At 32.6% G+C, this 25,002-nt stretch overlaps 1 long non-coding RNA gene across 1 annotated transcript; it reads left to right on the forward strand.

The window, feature by feature from the left end:
* The first annotated feature begins 1,537 nt into the window (after positions 1 to 1,537).
* Positions 1,538 to 23,674, forward strand: LOC149478497 (uncharacterized). The gene is made up of 3 exons (XR_016317400.1): positions 1,538 to 1,603; positions 1,634 to 1,742; positions 23,578 to 23,674. It is a non-coding gene; the product is annotated as an uncharacterized LOC149478497 (long non-coding RNA).
* Positions 23,675 to 25,002: the final 1,328 nt, after the last annotated feature.

Genomic DNA, 25,002 nt, shown 5'->3' on the forward strand with positions numbered 1-25,002 from the left:
CGGAATTTTGCGCGCGAAATTAAAAACAATTGAAGGTAGTTTAATAGTTTGTTGTTGTTGCGAATAGGGACAGTTTTCGCGTAAAATATAAAATTGAATTAAAGATATTGATATCATAATCCACATACCTGCATGCTGCAACTTTTTTTATCACAAAGATTTTTTACAAAAATGCCGATATCAACATTATAAATAATATACAATAGGTATTTACTTCAAAAGTATCTAGTAAATAGTCCAAGAAATTTTCTTCTTCATAATCGTCGAACTTAAGAGTTATTTTATTGTATAATATAGCTAAAAACGTTAGCATGAAAAAGAAATTAATTTTCTAATATTGTATTACTATAAAACAATAAAACTAAACGAATCATTATATAAATTCCACCCGCACTTACAGTTTTAATTTTATCCTATTAAAACCTTAAATAACTGAAAATATATTGTTTCAGCACACAATGAAGGGCCCGTTCATCGTATGTGCGTTCATCTCCATATTGGAAACGGGTGAGTAAAATCTTTTGCATTTTTCACGAACCATCGAAGAAGCAAGCGTTAAGTATTTGCTCGGAACTCCATGTATTTATGTGCATTTTATTTTCCAGACGTAAGAGGTTTTGTGATAGCGTGATTTTTATGGACGTTATGTAAGAATATGTATAGATGAATGAATTTTAAGACAATGTTTATATAAATTAATTTAAATCAAATTACAATATTTACAAAAACATTTATTGAAGTGAAACTTCCTTATCGGGGTTGGACAAAAATTTAGTGTAACATTTTTGCGTTACGCCGTACGCGTGATATTTTTGCGTTACGCCGTACGCGTGACATTTTTAAGGTCATGAAGAAGTTTCACTTCTTACGTGTGTACTCTAGTACACGCATACATTTTTAAAAATATATAAGGGGCTGCAAATACCTATTATATTTCATACTTATCGAATGTCAAAGGCTGTATTTAAAGATAGATTAAATCGCAAATAAATTAAAGAGCGATACGTTTATTTTAAAAACAAACATTAAACATTTACATATTTGTTACATTAATAACGATGACGTCACTCGTTTAATTACCCCGATATTAAATCAGGATCAAATATTCCAATTTGCGTGGAACATTCGTATGGCTTTATTGTAAATGAATTTTGTAAATTGATATTTATTGTCATGGGTTATTAATATTTTACTGTTTTTGTAATGAGTAATAGTAGTACTACACTAAAATACTGCTTTCCAAATCGGTGGTAAATATGTAAAAATTACCAATGTAATGACGAAGTACGAAGTCTATTTGAATAAATAAATGATTGAGTTTGAGTTAATTATAAAGAGGGAAGCTTTGTTTGTAAGTTTGTTTGTTATGGATAATTATTATCGACTGTTACAAAAAGTTGTTTTATGAGTAACTATAGATTATCATTCCGGATAAATTTTTCTTTTGTTACTTGTTATTAAAATGTACCTAACTAATACGAGGAATCTAAATCAAGATTACAGATATATATAACATCAGGAAGTTTCGTGTTCCGAGCATTGAGGTATTATTACTACGTCTAGAGAGAACACCACGAACAAAATCTGTGCGACAAGCGCGGCGGTGCGGGACTCGCGTGGTGCGGCTAGTGAGTCATAGATTAAGCGATGAGTGTGAGACGTTTGCCTCTAACTCGTGTTACAAAGAGTGTAGTAGCGATGCCCTCTCTAGTACGTAGTACATAGTAACTCAATGGTTCCGAGTCCTTAATTATAGCATTATTCATCAGTATTACATATTTGTAATTAATCACCTAACAAATTGTAAATAGCAAATTGTAATTATTTTCCTAAATTCTCGTCGTGAATTTAAAAAACAACTTTTTTTACACGTTTGAAAATTTAACCAAAAACTTAACCTTAAAACCGAATATTCTATTTATTTGCCTCTAGAAAGGAATTTTACACGTCTTGTTACAATCATGTTATATCCCTTAATTATAAGGCTTTTTAAGAAACGTATACACTTACAAATAACATAATATTTATTCCGCATAATTACACATTGTATCTCAAAGGACTTTCCTCCATTAACAATTTAGACTCTATTCTCACGAAATACAGTTCCTTTTTGCATATCAGGACTTTCTTTGAAAGCGAAGAAATAAAAACAGACGCTCAAAGGATTCATTAAAAATATAGTCCATTGCGTAGCACTGTTTCGTATTGAATAATATATTCGCTAATTGACTTTAAAAATACATGTTCTAGTTGAGACAATGGATGTTTTGCTTTAGGCTGGGACACACGAAATCTTATATGAGATGAAATCAAATAAAATTCGTGTATTAGGTTCAAAAAGGACATGTATGTTGTTAATATTTTTTAGGCGTCGTTTTTGGGAACGATTGGGAAGGTTCCTCATTCGTAGGGCAGTTTTTAAACCATAACTTTTTATTAATTAAGTAGAAGTAAGTAAATGTAAGTAATATGTGATAATTGATATAGGTACAACAGCTCTTCAATTAAGATATGTTTTTTTTGAAATCGGTCAACAAATTTTCACTGTTTTATATTTTCATCTTTTTATGTACATCTCTTGCGCACTTGAAGTCCATCAGAATTAGCCTATAACCCCCTTTTCCATACTTCTATACAAGATTGATATAAAACGAAAGTTTGTATGTTTGTATGCGCTTATGTCACGAACTAATCTACCTTTTACAAAAAATATTTCACAATTGAATATCTACGTTATCCATATTTGCTATATAGGTATATGTACCACAAGCAAAACCGTGGGTGGACAGCTAGTATACAAATATGAACACACATTTCCGTCATGCCTTGAATCAATACAATCTATACTCTATACATGTATCGAATTGAAAGGTCCTTCTTAGAATCGAGCTTTTGATGTAAGGGTATTATAATTTAATTAATACTACGTATCTTTGATATGCTGGAGCGGAATAATTATACTAATTGAACAGTAATTTCATATGAGCGTATTTCGTAGCTTAGAATGTATGATTAAAGATTTCTGCGAAAATTTAGTAATTAAAGGAACTAGGAAACCGTTCGTTCTATGTTTGAGTTGGCGCAAGTTAAATATAAATATATAATATCCTACTAATATTATAAATGCGAAAATTTGTGAGGATGTGTGTGTGTGTGTTTGTTACTCTTTCACGCAAATACCTACTATCTACTGAACCGATTGCAATTAAATTTAGCACACATATAGAGGGTAACTTGGATTAACACATAGGATAGGTTTTATCCCGGAAATCCCATGGGAACGGAAACTATGCTCGTTTTTCTTTGAAAACTCGGGCGGAAAGCTAGTAATTTAATAAATGACACACGGTAGTAATTTCGCCGTCTGGACTTGAAAGTATTTTCAAAATGAGGTCTATATTTTTTTATTTATTTCATTACATTCACAATTTCCAAAACAAAATTTGCTTCTTAATGTTATTGCATATAGACTAGATATTTATACTAGCTTTGCCCGAGACATTAAAACAATGTATAACATTAAAAAAATAGCTTTCGAGTGTTTTGGAAATCGGTCGAGTACCTAATTAATAAGATAAATCGTATAAAAACAAACAAAAATCAAATCGATATTCTTCGAAATTTTTAGACCTATGGTCATGCAAAGCATCGATTTCCATTACTACCAAACAAAAATAACTAAGTTCAAAATTTCACATTCCTATTCATTACCCATTGAGATATACATATATGGAGACGACACCGCCTACATCACTTATGTTCCGCTCAACATACGCCACATGACGTATGTTGAGCGGTTTTTTTAATGGTTTTAAAGTGAAACGCATCAAATATGCCTTCGTGTGTGTTACGATATTGCACAAATAATACAAATAATACGGAAATGTGCAAAGGAATAACTTTCATCGGTAAGAACCTAACTAGATAATAATTTTTAAAACTTAGTTAGAGCAAAAAAATGGCGCACAGATTTTGTTCGTGGTGTCTCCTCCATACGTATAGTAATATTATCTCAATGTCATTACCATACATAAATCATACAAACATACAAAACACACTCCATGATATCCAAAACAGTCGCTTTGTAAAGCTCTAAATCTCACCCTAATGCCTCTACGAGTATTTTTCAGCAATATTTATTTCGTTAATCGAATATAAAGCCGACGTTATTGATAACGTTGCTATCAATTCTATCCTTATGGGAAATTTTAAAATCGCATCATTTCGTACTCCATTGAGAGTTATAATTAACATGATTTTTGTATTTATCTTACAATTGATTGTAAATGCTTTTTAGTGTGCAATTTAATCTTCCTATACGAATATATTTATAAAGTTGGTAATATAATTATTTTTAATACACAAAAAGCAACAAAAACCTAAATATAAAAAGCAGTAACTGTTAAACTAATAACGGATAGAAATTAGGCCTATAATTCTTTAATGAAATAAACAACCATTTATTCATTCAACTGGACTTCATTTAGAAGTGCTTTTGAATCGTCAAATAACAGAATAATAGTAATAATTATAGATAATAAATATAGATAACCGATGCTAGGCAACCTATACTCAGATTTTTAATTAGACGAAGTAAAATGACGTTTACTGTGTTGTTTGTTTTTGATGAAATAAAAATAGCGTTGTCACAAAGTGAATGATTGAAAATCGGGAATGAATGAAAGTGAATCGATCGTATAGTGAATATTTAGTTTGTTTACAATTAACGAAAACATTACTAAAACATTAACGTAAACAGCGTAACAATAAAAATAAAAAAATGATTATAATTACATTCTGCTAGTAACTTATATCTTAAATAGCTTTGTATATTATAATTAGAAATATTGTTATTTTATAGTTTGAAATGATGAACTATTCACACTCATTGTTCATTCATCTGATTGAATGAGAACTGAATTCCTCACTATTACCACACCCCGGACACTCCATACAAAATGATCGTTTTGACAGTCACACTGTAGAGACTGCAAATGTGTGTGTTAACGCTTTATGGTTGGCACATTTGTGACTAGCGTAAAAAAAAATTCGCGTTTTTCTGATCAAATACACAATATCTAAACAGTAAACAGCACAATATCTAACCATTTTCTACGAAAAACGATAATCACAAATCCAAAATAATAAAATTACTTTAAGTCAATTTGATTAATGTTGTCAATCTTCGTTGCGTATCGTCCTTGCAGAAAAATATAGCCCATTTTATGTCTGATCGCGCGGGGGTGAGGTAAGTTTAATTTTGGCGGGAGGCGGAGAGTGTCCGTTCTGTAGCGTTTAGCTACTATTATGTATTCTGTGCTATTACTATAAATATGGCAACATTATTTTACAAAGTGACTTTAGCTGCTGTCAGTTTCAAGTCACGTAAAACTATAAGTAGGCAAGACCTTTAATTGTCGTTTAATCCGCTATTCATACCCACGGTTACCATAGGTACAAACTTTAAAACCTTCACCCACTAAATGCAAGTAATGCAGTACATTTTAACTAAAACGTTCATAAACCAACCTTCCATTACTGAAGTTCGCTATGTCCAACTGCTAACGAGCGAACTTCACAAATTAGTGAACTTTCCCGCCCTTTTGCACCTTTTAACGATCGATATTCGGCTTTATTATTGTCACATTACAATGCGACTAGAATGTTCTAGAAGCGTGGGAAGCTTTAGAACAAATCAGTTTGACCCAAACTAAGTTTGTGTTACAATAACCAGTATAGTTAAACTTTGCTGTATGACAGCTCGTTCATAATGAGGTCTCGCTTTTATCTCAAAATAGAATTTACGCTATTATTGATAACTCTGTGCTCCAAGGTTTTGGCCACGTTGCTCTGCCCCTGTTGGTCTTAGCATGATAATATTTTCGAGGAAGGCTATATTAATAGCCTTCCTCTATCTATCTAACACCGAAATAATTTTTCAAATCGGACCAGTAGTTCCTCAGCGCGTTCAACCAAACAAACATTTTTTTCAGCTTTATAATATTATTATAAATAATTTGGAAAATCCAAAAGTGCACGCCTCATAATTTTTTTTAATAAATTTATTAATTATTATTTTTGTTTATTTAATAACAATTAAACCACATCGAATCAGACCCTGAAAAATGAAAGGGTTCTATTCCTGAGCATACTCAAGCGTAAGAGAAAAAAAAAGACTCGATTAGTAAAGTATTTCGGTCGCTATCGTGTTAACAAGAAAAAGGATCCGCACATACAGACACACGGACGTCCAAGACAGAACTTTTTTAAACTGTTTTTTAACTAGTTTAAATAACAAAAATGACATCAAAAATATCATGAACGTTAAAAATAGTGTTTTTTCTAAATATGTGTGTGTATGTATTATCTTACAAGTGCAATGTATGATACATAAAGACATTTTAAGTTTGAAAAATCAGATGTTTTGCGCGAAGTGACAGTAGTACCCACCTCAACGCTTCGCTTATGAGGCGTGCAATAATGTCATTAGGTATTACCTACGATAAGATTTCACCATCTAAGTGCCTACCTAATGATTAAATAATATAACGTCATTATGAATGAACATTTCAAACTAAAATCAACTAGCTTTTAGTTTTAAAATTCCGCTCAAATACAAGCTGGCTGGTCTTATTTGAAAATAATATTAGAATGCAATCTCTTTTAATGCAACCTCTTTCGACAGAAGCGAATTTAAAAATGGAACGAGCGAATTCGAATAATCCTCATTAGAACATTCTAGAACATTCTGGATCTACATATGTTCTACATGTAACTGACCTAATGTGTTTTTTTTCAGATGCTTTTCCCAACAATGCGAGGCGCCCTATTGTTGGAACGCACCGGATTGCATTTGAAACGTGAGTCGCTATAATGATCTTTATTCTAAGTATGTAGAGCACAAAATTGCATGCAAGAAAATGAAACTAAATGTACATCTTTTTGTACAAACGTTTTGATGTAAGTTTCGAAGATAGAAATTCAAGATGTATTTAAGTTTTATGCATGCTGCTTCTACTAAAATGGTATTGTGGAATGTGTTTTGTTCTGAATCATATATTAAAGAAAACAGACATTGACTGATTGTCCAAATAAAACCTTGATTGCAAAATTGACTTTAAATACCTACCGAATCAATATAATCACCTATCTTTATGAAATAAATAAGACTTTCATAAATATTAATACAAATATCTATATTACAATCGAAAACAAAGTCGCTTACTACTGCAAAATGCATTTTTATGCGGTTTTCATAATAATGAAAATGTCTTATAAGACAGAGTAATTTCAAAGATAAAACATTACGTAAAAATATATAGACTACAAACCCGCATAGGACAAAAATATGGGTCAAATGAACCACCAGGGGACATATCTAGAACGATAGCAGAGCAAAAAATAATAAGATTCATCACTATGCCGTCACTTGTAAGCTGTCCAACTGAGTGCAGATGAGAATTGAAAAGTACAGGTAGACTCGGTAAATTTTGGTCATATATTTTTGTACGGCATTCTTAACCATCGATAGATCCATTAAAAATAATAAGAAACCGCTCAGTGCCGTACAAAAATGGTGGTCCACCAAGTCGGAATTTTTATTTAATTTCCGAGAGTTACCGGGGGTAAATTTGGTCATTTGACCATGTACGGCATCTGTGTCATACTATTGCTATACTGCTTTTAATCCATTATTCCGCAACGCCGTACAAAAATCATGGGGACAAGGGGAAAAAATCGAGAGATGCAATCCCCTCTCTTTCCCCACTCCAGGGGGTCATTTGACTAAGTACGGCTTCGGTTCCAAAACATTATCTAGCACTCAAAAGTACTATTAAAAGCAATGCCGTCAAAAAATAATTGTTCTTTTAAATGTATACCAATAATCATCTTAATTTCATCGAATTCTTGATATAAAGAGCTGTAAGGTCATTTGACCCTGTACGGGAACTTTTTTTTTAACATGATATTGTAAAATTCAATTGTTGTATAGTATTGCCGTTCAAAAGAAACCGTTCTAAAAAAAGTTATAGAGAAATGCAAAACCAGAAATTTTGTTAAAGTTTAAACATCGTAGATTAATGAAATATAATAGTTTTCTACACTTTATTCGTTGTTTTAAATAGTATTAACATAGATAAATTAGGAAAAAACGATGCCGTACATTTTTGTGCAGACCACATCTTTTAGGCTGATGAAAGCGACGAAAGCTACAATTTTAAGAGTGCTTTATGGCCATTTGATACAGTACGGCATTAACATATTTTTACCCAACTACGGCAAAGCAAAAGGAGGGTTATGGTTGTTTACAGGTCATGTATGTATGTTCATCTATTCCCTCGTAACTTCTAAACTACTTATCAGAATTCGACAAATGACATATCATTAGAGGCGTCTGAATTGTTCACTGGATAACCAACGACCAGCTAGCTAAAGGCTATATGGGGTTTCACAAAATCTAATGTGGCGCCCTCTAGCGGACAAAACATACAGAGTAAAAAAATAAAGTTAAGATAAATATGCAGTGTTTGGTATCATTTGAAAGCGCTTTACTTGTACATTTTGAATATGTATATATTACTAGCATTTGCTTGTGACTTTACCTGTATTCATGGACTGATTGCATATAATTCACATCTTTTCGTTCATAGCTTTTTTATTAGTTCATCAATTTAACGGAGTCCATTCCACCTGACTCCGACTTTCCAAGGTGATAATTAACCACCTCGAGCTTCTTAATATTAATGTATATTTATATTTTATTATAAAAATATAAAGCAAACATTTCGTTATATGGATTTTTTTCTTTTTCAGATTTTTCCCCTTTGAACCAACGAAAATGTACGGCACATGAAAAAATACTATCTATGCATAAAATACTTTAAAAATAAATTTATTTCGTGTTGTGTCAAATGACCCCCTGGAGTGGGGAAAGAGAGGGGATTACAACTCTCGATTTTTTCCCCTTGTCCCCATGATTTTTGTACGGCGTTGCGGAATAATGGATTAAAAGCAGTATAGCAATAGTATGACACAGATGCCGTACATGGTCAAATGACCAAATTTACCCCCGGTAACTCTCGGAAATTAAATAAAAATTCCGACTTGGTGGACCACCATTTTTGTACGGCACTGAGCGGTTTCTTATTATTTTTAATGGATCTATCGATGGTTAAGAATGCCGTACAAAAATATATGACCAAAATTTACCGAGTCTACCTGTACTTTTCAATTCTCATCTGCACTCAGTTGGACAGCTTACAAGTGACGGCATAGTGATGAATCTTATTATTTTTTGCTCTGCTATCGTTCTAGATATGTCCCCTGGTGGTTCATTTGACCCATATTTTTGTCCTATGCGGGCTTGTAGTCTAATATTTTATGAGAAATACCTCAATGCATATTTAAAAGCAAATGAGGTTGTGTGGCCACTGTTCTATTAAAAAAGCGTGTGTGCCGAGCACACGTGTTAGAAGTGAAACTTCTTTGCCAGATACTTAGATACCAATATCGTCCCCTTACTACGTGACGTGATGGTATTGCTATGACGCGACATTGAAATTTTACTCTCAACGCTCAAGAAGTTTCACTTCAATATCAAGTAAAATATTTATCCAATGTGAAATTAGATTCGTTTGTTAGATAATTAAAATAAGTAGGGAAATAATACATATATTATCACTACATAGTATAACACAAAGTAGCTTTCCGCCGTCTATTAATTGTCTGTATGATTAAATCTTTAAAACTACGCAACGGATGTTGATGCGGATTTTTTTTAATAGAGTAGTTTTAATGAAGAAGCGAAGCGAAGTCGCGGGAGAAATCTAGTATATGTTTGAATAAACATTTCATGTAACTTTCATTTTAATTTTCCATTAAAAGCACTTATGCCTTGTGGATAAATACGTGGTTAGACTCTAACCGTTAGAGCTTCCAACTTCAACCTTGACACTTGAAAATGAACATTTCCAAAAACCAAGGCACCTTCAGTATTTATTTCACTTATGATTATGTTATCATTTTACCCACAGTTTACCTGACTGCGAAAGAAGGTGTTATGTTTTTCGAGTGTATATATATTTCTTTGGCGAGCTCTAAAGCCCAATTCAACGGATTTTGACATAATATGAAGTGTAGTACCCTCATAGGAGGCCCGTGTCCCAGCAGCGGGAACGTATATGGGCTGATGATGATGATGAAATGTAGTTGTAATCATCAGAATTGTGATAGTGACATGGATATAGGCTACATAAATTAGCAGTCGGGTTTTTTGTTTACACGATAATTCTTTGTATAAATATAGAGTAGCTTCAGCTCTACACTAATTTAGAAGCTATTTTTAAATGTTTAATTTACAATTGTACCAAATTAATCAATTTATATATTAATCGCTATCGCTTCCGCTCATGCTCTGACCGCGCCCTTAAGCGGATTTCACAGATTTATCAAAGAGTTTCCACTACCTGCTTTAAGCTTTCTATGAACTGATAGAAATCGATTCGTTTTTATTTATTTGTATTCGCTTTTATTTATTTGTATTCGCTTTACTAGCTTTTTGTATTTGTAATGCAAGATAATCCGAAAAGAGCTATATGTAGAAGAGATTTTGTTTTTTTTTGTGTATTTGAATGTATAAGCTTTATAATAGTAAAATGTTTATTAAAATTTAGAATTATATGATGTGCAAAAAGGTTTACTGATAATAGCATTTTCTGGACTATGAATTGACGGCTACCTATCTAATTTGAAAAGTTTTACGAAATAGGTATAGTATCCTAAACAGTAACTAATAAAAAAAAAATGTTGTGTGGATTTATGAAACCACGGTAAAAGTGAAACTGTTCGAACGGTTCCGAACACTGCTTTGTGTAGCGCTGGCTAGCGCATGTCGCGTGACGGTCGGCACTCGGCTGTCGAGTAGGTATACCTACTCGGCAGCCGCGATACACGCGACATGCGCTACACAGACCAAAAAGTTTGAGACGATGTAATAAAAGTTTCACTTTAAAAATATATTCGCATTTCTTGAAAGTTGTGCATTTTAAATATTTTTTACCAAAACCTTTTAATTAAAATTTTAAACCATTCACACAAAAATGAATACTTACGGAATTTGATTAATTTCTTGAATTAAACGTATTAATGTATTCTGAGAATTTTTCGAAATGGTTTCATTAGTTTTGAATATTACAAAATAACATGCTTTGATAATATGATCTTAATGCCGTCAAATTGCTGAAACTTGTGATTAATTTTATAGCAATTACCTTAATAACAAATTTAATGGAAAATGTTTGTTTCAGTTCACACAGTCAAGATCGAAATTATGATGAAGGTGAGTTATCTTATAGTATTTCTATTTAATAATAAATATAAATTGATTCGCTTATAAAACAACTAGCCTTCTGTTCGGCTTCGCCTGCGGTACATCATCATCACTACATAGTATAAAACAAAGTTGCTTTCTTTGTCCCTATGTCCGTATGTATGCTTAAATCTTTAAAACTACGCAAACGGAATTTGATGAGTTTTTTTTAATAGATAGAGTGATTCACGAGGAAGTTTTTAGTATAATAATTTATTAGGTTTTAGGCGAAGCCGCGGGCGGAAAGCTAGTGTTATAATATAGCTTAAAGCAATCAGGGATCAAGTACATATTCAATGGTGAAAGAATTCTTGAAATCGGTCAAGTAGTTCCCGAAATATTTGCGTACAAACAAACTCTTCAGCTATAAATTATAAGCATTGAATTACATATTTCATTAAAGTATAAGAAATTACCTATAATAATTATTAAACCTAGGGTATTAAGATAACACAGTATGGCAAGTTGACAAACCGGTAGCGGAAGTATGACACAGATAACGGAGAGCTTCATAGGCCGCAGCCACAGTAAATATATGAACAGTAAGACAACTGAGAATTTTCTATAAAATAATAACCTATGCACCTTTGAAGTTATAGGTACTTTGTAAATCTTTAAACTTCTACGTACCGAAACTCTTTTTAGTTTCTGTACTGTTATAGTCCGTTTTCTTATGGGCATGGTTGTATGGAAAGGTATACATTTTTGAGTAAAGCAATGAAATTTGGTTCGAATGTTGTACTCGTCCACCTAAGCCCAAATCGCCTGGTAGCCAGTGTCTACTCCCCGGCAGAAGGGAGGGAGGGGGGGTTATAGAACAGAGCGCCCGGCGCTCGGAAAAAAAATTCTGGCGGATTCATTTGGCCCTTTGAGTCGAGTTTGGTGTCGTTATCAGGTAACTAGATGATGCCCAATTCATTCCCCATACCAGTTTTTTAGGGTTCCGTAGCAAAATATGTCACAATCTTTAAAATAATAAACTTTTGGCAGTGGCAAAATCCAAACAAACCAGTATATTTTTATATTTTTGTATCAAACTTGGTTTTTAAAAAAATACTGTCTGAAAGGCCATTTCATGCAGATTATAAAAACATTAACATGTAACATATATCTTACCATTTTCAATGTGAAAAAAATTATAGAAAGTACAGGAACGTTCGTCAGCGCAGCGTAGGGGACGGCTAATAGACCCGAAAAATAAGCAATAACATAAAACAAAAACCAGTCAAGTGCGAGTCTGACTCGCCCATCGAGTGTTTCGTACTTATTTGTCCTATACCATGTTATCTTGTCTGGTAGGACCTGGTTAACTGATACACACACACTTTCGTCTTTATAATATTAGTGTGATTTTTAATCATCTTTAAATTATAAATGAAGTCAGGTAACATTATTAAAAATAAAGATATATAATAATAGAACGTTTTTGTATTAATAATAATGACAACCACCTCCACAATTACATAATTCGGTACATTTGAGCTGGCGTATAAAACACTTCAATCTGGAAATGCAAGATTTCACGCACCGACATCTTATCAATTCAAAGCTTCTCTTTTCTTTTTATTTCAGATGGACACGGAATATTTTGAATTTTTTAGGTCCCTAAATACATTATACAGCCTATAAAACTGCCCTTAAGGTGTGTTGTTTAAGGGTAGCTTCTGTGGGAGGCAAATTTTCGATTTGCCTGTCCGTTTTTGTTAAAAATTTGTTTGCGACCCTCATTTACTGTCACAGCGGGGTACAAAGTGAAAAACAATCATGTACTTATAATAATTATAAAAAATATAAGTTCTGGATAAGAGTATCCTTAAAATATCGTGACCGTCCTTACCTATCATGCATTGTAATCACAAACTTTTCAATTTCACTGTCTGCATATTTGCCACTGTAAAGTGCTTCAAATCCTCGTGTGATATTCGGATATGCCTTCCATACCTCAAATGCAGGTGTACCTATAGTTCTTTTAGACCTTCTAGCTTTGGAACACACCATATAGCAGTAGTAGCCAAAATAATGTTAAGAACAGTCGACAGATATGGCTAGTACATACAGAATATCACGTATTCCAAGCTAGAACTGCTAGAAGGTCTAAAAGAACTATAGGTACACCTGCATTTGAGGTATGGAAGGCATATCCGAATGTCACACGAGGATTTTTGCACTTTACAGTGGCAAATATGCAGACAGTGAAATTGAAAAGTTTGTGATTACAATGCATGATAGGTAAGGACGGTCACGATATTTTAAGGATACTCTTATACAGAACTTATATTTTTTTATAATTATTATAAGTACATGTTTGTTTTTCACATTGTACCCCGCTGTGACAGTAAATGAGGGTCGCAAACAAATTTTTAACAAAAACGGACAGGCAAATCGAAAATTTGCCTCCCACAGAAGCTGCCCTTAAACAACACACCTTAAGGGCAGTTTTATAGGCTGTATAATGTATTTAGGGACCTAAAAAAATCAAAATATTCCGTGTCCATCTGAAATAAAAAGAAAAGAGAAGGTTTGAATTGATAAGATGTCGGTGCGTGAAATCTTGCATTTCCAGATTGAAGTGTTTTATACGCCAGCTCAAATGTACCGAATTATGTAATTGTGGAGGTGGTTGTCATTATTATTAATACAAAAACGTTATATTATTATATATCTTTATTTTTAACAATGTTACCTGACTTCATTTATAATTTAAAGATGATTAAAAATCACACTAATATTATAAAGACGAAAGTGTGTGTGTATCAGTTAACCAGGTCCTACCAGACAAGATAACATGGTATAGGACAAATAAGTACGAAACACCCGATGGGCGAGTCAGACTCGCACTTGACTGGTTTTTGTTTTATGTTATTGCTTATTTTTCGGGTCTATTAGCCGTCCCCTACGCTGCGCTGACGAACGTTCCTGTACTTTCTATAATTTATTTCACATTGAAAATGGTAAGATATATGTTACATGTTAATGTTTTTATAATCTGCATAAAATGGCCTTTCAGACAGTATTTTTTTAAAAACCAAGTTTTATACAAAAATATAAAAATATACTGGTTTGTTTGGATTTTGCCACTGCCAAAAGTTTATTATTTTAAAGATTGTGACATATTTTGCTAGGGAACCCTAAAAAACTGGTATGGGGAATGAATTGGGCATCATCTAGTTACCTGATAACGACACCAAACTCGACTCAAAGGGCCAAATGAATCCGCCAAAATTTTTTTTCCGAGCGCCGGGCGCTCTGTTCTATAACCCCCCCTCCCTCCCTTCTGCCGGGGAGTAGACATTGGCTACCAGGCGATTTGGGCTTAGGTGGACGAGTACAACATTCGTACCAAATGGCATTGCTTTACTCAAAAATGTATACCTTTTCCCATAAGAAAACGGACTATTATATATTTACTGTGACATAGTGCCATGGCTAGATAGCAAACAATAATTATCATAAGTTGTTTGTTTTATTCATAGACTATACAATCTTTTCCAATAATATGGTACCTACTGTAAAACATCTTGAGAAATCAAAACAATAATTCTTCATACCAAAATTAACCTTAGCAAGCTTTTAAACCAGTATTGAACATCCTTAAAATAACTTACTAGGTACTAAATCGCTAAGGAGAGGAACGTTTTAAAAGTTGGGAAATTAGATTGCAAGTAATGATTAGATACAATAACTGTTGGTTTATTCATTCACTACATTTTCACCAATCTATAAAATATCTTTAAAAAAACACCAAATTTAACCTACATTTAAGCCCAGTAATGTATAACAGCACAATTTATTGCCCAGGTATAGGATAATACCTAACATACTGCAGTCTAGAATTCGCGTAGGATAACATAAATCCAGATTAAACCGGTGCGAGGCAGAACCAAGCGGGCCAATTAGCACAGCTTTGCATAGTTCGGCTTAGTGAAAACAAGCATTTTGATAATTATTATTTATTGTAGTGGGAATTCAAAATGGCGGATTATGTTAAGATGTTTTTGAATAAATGAACTTTTAACGTAACAAATTTTTCCATGTTTTCTGAAGAGTTTGTTTGTTTGCTTGCTTGAACGCGCTACTCACAGGAACCACGGGTCCGATTAGAAAAATTATTTCACTGCTCCGAGTAGATAGTCAATTTATCATCACACAGGAGCGGAGCAATTCGGGTATTAGGTACTGCGGGGCACAGCTAGTATATTATGCAGCTATTATTATTAATTTCGATTGTAACTCATGGTTATAATCTAATCATTTTACAAATTACGTCATAAAATATTTATCTGAATGATTGCAATTAGTCTGAAGTTAATAATTAAAGCAGTATATTTTTATGAAATTTTCTTTACTTGCAATTAAAGTAGGTATACAGGGTATAATTACTATATGCATATTACTGTATATAATATAAATGTGCGGGTTAAATCATGCCAATCATTTTTTAAACAGATATCTTTATTATAGATTAGTTCTAACATATAGATAAAAATAAAAAAAAAGTCTCTTCTAATTTATAACCATTTTTAATTTAATATTCTTGGCGATTGGGCATAATCTTAGAATTTATTGTTTTGGCGCTCAACGTATCTTTGCCTTCTTGATATTCCAAATTCTTCGCATTTTCCGATTTTCTTTTAGCCTTATGAATGGGTATCCTATTAATATTTGAGCCAAACTAATTTGAGCCTTTTGGACTACGTCTCTTATTTATCTAGAAAGATAATTCTGATTCAGGCAATACGTACCTAGTAATTTTGATGAAAGCATATTTTATTTTATTTTTTATCAATAGGTAGGTACAGCACCTAACAGATTGCAGAACAATTCCTTATATCTAGCTCTTACATTATAATACATATAAATTCCACAACCCAATTAACACCGTACACAGCTTTGAACTAAAAACTATAAGAAAAACTGTTTACATTATGACCATGTTTAAGTACAAGCTATAGCCAGGAATAAATAAAAATTAAGAACAAAAAATTCTAACAGAGAAAAAAAAATAACTACTATTTCAAATTCAAAAAATATTTTGTTATAGTAATTTGTGTGTGTGTGTGTGTGTGTGTTATGAAAGTATATAAATGAGTGATAATGATGAAAGTAAGTATATGGAATATGTGGCGCGAAATTCGATCACCTATTTCGGCTATTAGAATATAACAATTAAATTGATTAAAATTGTATCTAATATTTATACACTTTCCAAGAAAACTTATAAAACTAGCTAAATACAATCAAATAATTTAAATATTTTCACTGCATAATAGCAACTCTTGACCAAGTATAATATATGCTTAGCCAATAGAAAAACAAAATAAACTGGCAGTAAAAACTAGTACCAATATATTATTTACCTAAATTTTATTTCAATCTTCAATCAAACCAAATAAATCTATTTACTTTCATATTTCCACTGAATTCATAAGTAAGCATAGCATAGCATTTCTCCAAGAGAAAATGCACATACGTAAGCAAATAGAAGCGAAGCCGCGGGCGAAATCTAGTGATGGATTTACCGAAATGCGGTGAGCCAAAACAATAAATTCCAAGCTTATAGCCCCTGTTCGCCAACAGATTTCAACATAATCCCTGTTTCTCTAATAGCTGAGTATTCGCAATATAACCTATTTGTCTATTATAGAGATTTGGTTGGTCATTTATTTGCAGCTTAAAACTATATGTAATTATCTTCTCTGTAGAAACTGCTTTCCAAACCGGTGGTAAATGGTGCAACTATAATGTGACGACTCAAAAGTGGTTCTAGATATGCATCAGACTATCATAATTATAACAATAGAAAGTCAATTTTTTTTCTTATTAAATAAATTAAGGTTTCCGTTTATTTCGACCATCGTACCAATGACGGCATCTACTACATTTAGGACATCTACACTATCGTACTCGCCCAAGCAAGCCTCTTCGCACAGTACACAGCACAGTAGGCGTCATTTGGGAACATGGGAACCACTGAAAATCAGTGCTGTAGCTCTTAAAGCCGCAGCTTTCCTGCACACAAAATAATCTATACTAATATTATAAAGCTGAAGAGTTTGTTTGAACGTACTAATCTCAAGAACTACTGGTCTGATTTGAAAAATTCTTTCGGTGTTGGATAGCCCATTTATCGAGGAAGGCTATAGGCTATAGAACATCACGCTAAGACCAACAGAAGCGGAGCCACGCGGGTGAAACCGCGGAGAGCAGCTAGAGCACAATATGTTTCTATTTAATCCATAATTTCTTTTTTTTTAGTTTTCCGTGTGTGTCGAATTAAATGCTTTTTCTTAATTGCTTCGCGAGTCTGCTCGCTCTGTGTGAGTCTTTGATACACATTCATAACATAAACAAAATCCAGCTGTGCCAGATTTGTGCTATTGCATTCAGCTTAACTAGAATTGCATACAACTAATCAATTTCGAATAAAGGCATGCATATTAATGTTTGCGCAATAAATTAGTAAGGCAAATTAGTTGCAGTCGAGTTTGAAATAAAATCAATATGTTAGTCGGTTGAGTCAGGATTGGTGAACGGATTTGGATGGATTTTGATTTGTTGATAGCTATAAATAGATGAAATAATTAAAAAAAAATTAATGTACAACGTATCCCATTTCGGTATCAATTTTTTCTGGGTTGACTGGAAGAAATGACTTAAAATCGATAAGCTTCATTGTCTGTAATTTACATTGTATCTCATTAACGTTCCTGTATTTCATTTCAATCTTAGTAGATAATAATATAAATTGTCACAATAACTGATTGTCTATTTGTATTATAATTGTGCTTACACGCTTGAATAGCTGGATGGTTTCTGATGAATTTCGATAAAGCCGATTCTATATAGATTTAATCTTAGAGAAGATTGTTACGGAATCAAAACATGGAAGAAGTAAATTGGATTTGACAATAAAACAAGAGTGCAATTTTGAAATATTTTTTTTATATTTGTTCATATTAATTCCTTGCAGCTAATCTTAAAATAATTATTATCTACTAAATACGTTAATTAAGGAAATTCCAATAATCGTAAATAATATGCGAAAGTAACTCAACAGTCAATGAAATCTTCAAAATTGAGAACAAAAAGTAAATCACATTAAAACTAATAATAATAATTAGTCATCATTTCCAAATAGGTAATGAAATAATTTTCAGTACCTACTAAAAGCCTATTTGAACGAATCTAAAAACATATTAGTCACAAAGGTAATAATATTATATCGTTAATCCATACTTACTAATATTATAAATGCGAAAGTAACTCTGTCTGTCTGTCTGTTACTCAATCACGCCTAAACTACTGAACCAATTTGCATGAAATTTGGTATGGAGATATTTTGATACCCGAGAAAGGACATAGGCTACTTTTTATTGCGAAATATGTACCACGGGCGAAGCCGGGGCGGACCGCTAGTTCTTTAATATTTAGTTACGTGAACATTACCTAGTACGTAATTCACCCAAACTTAATTACTAGAGTAACATGAATATGGAGGTAACCTACGAGCTATATGTATAAATTACTAGCGGTCCGCCCCGGCTTCGCCCGTGGTACATATTTACGTTTTCTCTACATAAAAACCATCCTCGTACTTCAAGGAATATAATAAAAAAAGAATTATCGAAATCGGTTCAGCCGTTCTCGAGTTATGCGCTTACCAACACATTTTGCGATTCATTTTTATATATAAGATTTATAGGAAGTTCTAGCTAAAAATCCAACGGGAATTAATAATTTAAATTGGAAGTAGGTATCTAATTTAATGGAAATAAATTCTAAATTATTAAGATACGACGAAAAGGCTCTATTTAAGCTTCCTATGTATGTGTATAGATATAAGAAATTACTTAATAAATTTCCTAAATATGTACTTACCAGAAAAATGTTAAATGTTTTGTGTATCTTCTGAATTTTCACTTATAATACCACAAGCTTAACCACAAGAGCTTCAAAATTATCGGGTATTTTCCGATAGGTTCGTTGCAAACAAATGAAGGAGTCAAGTTTTTAGTCAAGGTTTTTCCTGAAAAACTAGACAACTTTATTTGTTTGCAGGGAACCTTGAGGGAAATGCCAGATAATTTTGAAGCTCGTGTGGTATTCGGGGGATTATTTTTCCGTCCCAAATGTCGGCCAATAATTTCACAATTGAATTCAACCTGTCAGTTTGACGTCAACGACCAGAGAAAATTTTCAAAAATTATCAGTATAATACCATGTAGGTTGTACCACGTGACGTCGAATGTTGCAATTCTATTGGTCGCTATTTGGGTCGGAAAAATAATCTCAATAATTCAATGTGTCTTGTATTGTAATAATATGCACATTTTATGTAACTAATCAATAGCCAATGTTTATTATTGTACGAAAGTATTATTGGAATTGGATTTTAAAATTACTTCACAATAAAAGCGCTCATTTTTTGTTATTATTGATAAGCGTGCTTGAAATTTGATCAAAAAATTTAATCTCAAAGAGATATATTTTAAATATTATGCATACCTACTTTATAAATTAATGAAAATCAATATTTTTGTTGCAGTTACATTGGACATGGATTATAACGAACATTCAGAAGATTTTGCAGAAAGGTAAGTTATATCACTACATACAAAAATCGGCTGCGTCTGTCTATGTGTCTATTCGCGATAAACTGAAAAACTACTGCACCAATTTTCATTCCGTTTTCACCAACGAATAGCGTAGTTTTCCAGATAAGTTTCTATTTATAATTTTTTAAGCTAGAGAATGAGTTGAGAGATTTAAAATATCTTGTATATACCTGTTTATTTGTATGTGTAGTTTGTTTGGTCCTGAAAAGCAACTATAAATTTACAAATATTTTATTTTTTTCAATAAAAAATAAAATATATTCATCATTAGGACTAAACATGTTTAGTACTAGAAAGAGCAAGTATTACTTACTTTACAAATATTTTGATTTTTCCAATAACATTTAAAACATTCATCAAAAATTTTATAAGTCTTTTAGAAATTAAAATATCGCCTGTCAGACACAATCAAACCTTACCCGAGGGAAAACATAAAATTGTAATATACCTTCAAAAACATGTTTAATTACCACTCCTGTATGGATAATGAAAAATCCACGTGTTTTCATAGAAAACGTGGAAAATTCCCTTTGATCAACCGGAGCTTTTCCGAACTTGTAATTTTCGTGTTGTTTTGATACCGTGTGTTCTATGTTTTTTAATTTGAGAACATATTAATTAAAAGATTGAATCTTGTCTGTGTTTTGATTTATATTACGTCATAGTTCATATATTCAAAAATATATTTATTTCATAGGTTTTCGTGCTTATTATAAACTAGCTTTCCACCCGCGGCTTCGCCCGCGTTTTCAAAAAATCCGCATAGTTTCCGTTCCTGCGGGACTTCCGGGATAAATCCTATCCTATTTGCTAATCCAAGTTATCTTCTATAAGTGTGCGAAATTTCATTGTAATTGGTTCAGTAGTATTTGCGTGAAAGTTAAATAATATAATATCATTACAAACGTTTCATAAAATACGTAGGTAGCTAGAGACAAACAATACTGCAATATTTATACGTATTATAAAAATACATTTTAAAATATAATAAAATATAACCTAGCTGGTAGAAATATGTATGAAGACTGACTTTCTCACAATAAAAGCTGTGGGCGGAAAGCTACTTACTTTAAATTGAATGTGTTCCACTAATATATGAATAATCTTTTAATTTCAGGTTTCAATACAACAAACATCAAGGGACTGAAAATTGTAAGTAATTTTCCTTTTTATTCATGTAATTAGCTTATACTAATACCTAATTTAAATTGTTAGAAATTTTAATATACGGTACGTAGTCAAAATATGCTTTATAGATAATAGGCTTTATGCTATTATTTTGCTATACATGTACATTCATTCTTCCATTTAATTTAATAGTTAATCAATTGACACGTTAAATGTCTTAAATCTTGGTTAACGACATACTTGCAAGTTGTAAAACTTGAGAGGAATTTTATTTAAACAGCTGCTGTACGTGAACTCGAACGTAGTCGCGGCAAAAGCTAGTATACTTCAAATTCACTTAAGTAAAGTTTTCAGTTTTCAACTTGTATACGTAAACAAGACTGCTCTCGACGCCTTCACTTTGACACAGTTTATTTATTTTTGAATTGAAAACTAAAATATAACTAAGTATATGTACTTTTTATTGCATCGCATATTATGCTGCAGTTACAATAACTGCTTTTTAATACCAACCTCTTATAAGCTTCTCTTACTAATATTTGTATACGTAGTATATTATTATTAGTCTGTGCTAATATGCCTACTTAGTTACATATTTTATCACATAACAGAGAACGTTGGTTGTCTAGCAGTGATACCTTTAGGCTCTAAAGTAGCTGTTTTTGTTATTTTGTAAGTCCAATTGTACAATAAAGAATAAATAAATATAGTTTATATAAATAGTTAGGTAACTAGAAAGGTACCATTGCAATCAATTTCTAAGATATATTCGATTACAATTAATATTAAAATTGATCATAATATTCGGTGATAATAATAGTCGGTATAATATATATCGGTGGTAAATGTTAAAAATATGTAATGACGATTCGAAAGTGCTTCTAAAATAAGTCTAATTGAATAAATAAATGTTTAAGTTTGAGTTTGAGTTTGAAATAAAGCACCCAGGTCATATAATAATACATCTTCTGTATTAATCACAATAATAGCTCTGCTATTTGTTTAAAGTCAAACTAATTGCCTAACCATCATGTTTGATAAGCTGGTAAATATTATATTATTATGCTTATGTATTTAGATAACACCTGCAAATGCCTAACAATGACTACCATAATATAACAGTATGAGATTTTTGGAACTAGAAAAAATTATAAAAATGTATACTAAGGGCCGATTTTTCAATGCTTGGATAAAACTTATTCGTCGAATAATGTATAAAACTTGTATAAAACTACAATTTTAAAAACGTATTCTAAATGCCCGTATTTGGCATTTTACGTGACATTTTAATATTATCGTGTAATACTTTATTGGACGGATAAGTTTTATCCAAGCATTGAAAAATCGGCCCTAAGTGTACTAGAGAAGGAAAACTAAGTCATAATAATATATAATGGCATGTTAAACAATAAAATTCAGAAAAACTCATCCTCAAACAAATATGTAGATACTAGGAACAGTGGTTACAAAAATATTATTGAATTTTTAAAAATATCTTCTTATCAGATTAATCGCAGGACTATTCCTGCAATTGATACAATAAAAAAATACGTGTGGCACTCGAGGACTGCCGCGGTAAAGCTATTGCATAGCATCGCATCGCTGTGCCGGTTGGAGTGGGGTGTTAGGTTTTTTCGTTACGGGATTTTTACATTCGGTCGCCGCGCTCAAAGTCTGAGATAAAAGCTATGCAATAGATGTTAGTGAACTTAGCAGATCATTTTTAGCAGATCAAAAAAAAATGTGAGTTCTTATCGCGTGCAGTTGAGTTCTACAGTTCCTGATACTTTTTAGAAATAGTTCTGGCGTTTTTACCTTAAAAAACGACATTTGAAAAAATGATCTGCCAACTTCCCATAGTAGATAATTTTTAGCAGATCAAAAAAAATGTGAGTTCTTATCGCGTGCAGTTGAGTTCTACAGTTCCTGATACTTTTTAGAAATACTCGCGTACAATGAAACACTAGAAAATTTATTTATGTCATATTTCATCACGCCGTAGCACCATGCCGTAGCATCATGCCGTAGCATCATGCCGTAGGATCATGCCGTAGTATCATGCCGTAGCATCATGCCGTAGCTTCATGCCGTAGCTTCATGCCGTAGCATCATGCCGTAGCATCATGCCGTAGCATCATGCCGTAGCATCACGCCGTAGCATTACGCCGTAGCATCACGCCGTAGCATCACGCCGTAGCATCATGCCGTAGCATCACGCCGTAGCATCATGCCGTATCATCACGCCGTAGCATCACGCCGTAGCATCACGCCGTAGCATCATGCCGTAGCATCACGTCGTAGCATCATGCCGTAGCATCACACCGTAGCATCACGCCGTAGCATCACAGCGTAGCATCACGCCGTAGCATTACGCCGTAGCATCACAGCGTAGCATCACGCCGTAGCATCACGTCGTAGCATCACGTCGTAGCATTACGTCTTAGCATCACGTTAAGCTGGGTCCAGGTCGGGTTTTTTCAAATGTCGTTTGTTAAGGTAAAAACGCCAGAACTATTTCTAAAAAGTATCAGGAACTGTAGAACTCAACTGCACGCGATAAGAACTCACATTTTTTTTTGATCTGCTAAGTTCACTAACATATTATGCAATAGCTTAAAAATTTTCGATATAATAAAAGCAGCATGTGTTAGAATAATAAAAAAGTTTGTATTACAAAACATTTGTTCCACAGCACTGGGCCAATGTGTTGGGTTATAACCTAAGCCTATTATGGACTTTTGTCGTATGAAAATTTTCAATATGGGGAATAATAAATAAGCTGATGATTATGTAAATCTATATTTTTTATAAATAAAGATTAGTATTATTATAAGTACTGTTATCTTAACCTATTATATTATCTGTGCAATAACTAAAATATACAAAAGTATAAATGAATTTTGATGGAATACTTTTTATTATACTTACTCTTACTATGCGGCAAATATCATCATCATCATCATAGTATAAAAAGACTTAATAAAATAGTTACTGTCACTGTCTGTCCGGCCCTATGTATGCTTAAATCATTTAAACTACGCAACAGATTTTGATGAGGTTTTATAAATAGATAGGTTGGGTCTTGAGCAAGATTTTAGTATATAACTTGTTACTGCTGCACACAGAAAGCTAGTAAACGTATAAAATACTTGGACAAAATACTCATTTATTTATTACTAGGTTTCCGCCCGCGGCTTCGCCCGAGTTTTCAAAAAAAAACCCCCATAGTTCCCGTTCCCGTGGGATTTCCGGGATTGCGTCATTTTCCCGGGATAAAAAGTAGCCTATGTCCTTTCTCGGGTATCAAAATATCTCCTTACCAAATTTTATGAAAATTGGTTCAGTAGTTTAGGCGTGATTGAGTAACAGACAGACAGAGTTACTTTCGCATTAATTATAATATTAGTATGGATTTTCAAATAGTAAAGCCCATTTATTATTTTCAAATAGCAAAGTCCAAAAACTAATCTCACGAAAACAGAATTGCGAACAAAATTAGGTACAAACAGCCTGTTATTAATGCATAAATTTATCGTGGCTATATTTTCTGACGTCGATTCGTATTTCCCATAGGAGATATCTCGTCTAAAGCAAATTGATTTCAAAAACTTTTATTTCTCCGTACACGATATTGTTTTGGGGATAAGACTTGAGAAATATCTGGAATAAAACTTAAATAGCTAAAATATTAAATTCATTGGTTAAAAGCTTCCCAGAATTTGAGACACTTAATTCAATTATAAATAAAATGCAAAAGTACCTATTAAGCAGTGATATTATAAGTAAAAAGGTATAAAGTTTATTAACGCTCTGGGAGTGGCACGTCGAAATCTGGTTAATTAGCCACATTTTAATTCAGTCGTCTCTTTTTCGCTCGCGAAAGTTCAATCA

Source organism: Colias philodice, chromosome 22 (assembly GCF_061535455.1).
Source record: "Colias philodice isolate Cphi_HAF_F1 chromosome 22, ilColPhil1 Martin Lab GWU primary, whole genome shotgun sequence".
NCBI classification, from domain to species: domain Eukaryota; kingdom Metazoa; phylum Arthropoda; class Insecta; order Lepidoptera; family Pieridae; genus Colias; species Colias philodice.